The sequence below is a fragment of the Dreissena polymorpha genome, chromosome 7, assembly GCF_020536995.1.
Source record: "Dreissena polymorpha isolate Duluth1 chromosome 7, UMN_Dpol_1.0, whole genome shotgun sequence".
Classification (NCBI taxonomy): Eukaryota; Metazoa; Mollusca; class Bivalvia; order Myida; family Dreissenidae; genus Dreissena; species Dreissena polymorpha.
The window spans coordinates 58,221,497-58,222,476 of record NC_068361.1 but is presented as its reverse complement, the minus strand read 5'-3'; positions in this window follow the sequence as shown (position 1 = coordinate 58,222,476).

Sequence of the window (980 nt, the reverse complement as noted above, 5' to 3'; positions counted from 1 at the left end):
CATGTCAGAACATACGTCCCAATGAAATCTTGATTGAGTTCCAAAATGATTCTGGTCTGTTGACAAACATGGCCATCAGGAGGCGGGGCATTTTGAATTATATGGCTACATATGGCTATAGTAAAACATTGTTAACACTCTAGAGGCCACATTTATTGTCCCATCTTCATGAATCTTGGTCAGAAGATTCAACTCTTAGTGCATTTGCATAAATTGTTATCCAAGATTAGCATGTGCAGTTTACACAGGCTTATCAGGGACGACAATCCGCATCAAACGGATTTTCGTTCAGAAGAGACTTCCTCTAAACGATATAGTCCATTAAAGCGGAAAGTGCTGTCCCTGATTAAACTGTGCGGACTGCACAGACTCTGGGATGACATTTTTCGCATATGCATTAAAGGGATCTTTTCACGGTTTGGTAAATTGACAAAATTGAAAAAAGTTGTTTCAGATTCGCAAATTTTCGTTTTAGTTGTGATATTTGTGAGGAAACAGTATTACTGAACATTAAACATAGTCCAATATAGCCATTATATGTATCTTTTGACGATTTGAAAACCTAAAAATTATAAAGCGTTGCAACGCGAAACGATTGAATAATTTCGAGAGTTCTGTTGTTGTCGTTTAAATTTACGAAACTACAAAGATTGCTTATATAACGTATAAAATACTTAAACTGTGTATATTCGGCGGAATAGCCGAGAGGGCTAATGCGTTTTACTTCAGACTAACTCGAGGACTCCGGGGGTCACTGGTTCGAGCCCTGATACCGACTACTTTTTTTTCCTTGTTTTTATTTTATTCTTGATTTTTTACTGGAGCTTTTAAGATCCAATGTTTACATTTATTAATATAAAGCATTTAATGACAAACTTCAAAATATGCAAAAATCTGTGAAAAGGCCCCTTTAAGCCCAATATTATCAGAACTCGTCTTAAAGTCAGTTTGCCCGGCACGATTTTAAATCGGTTTAACGC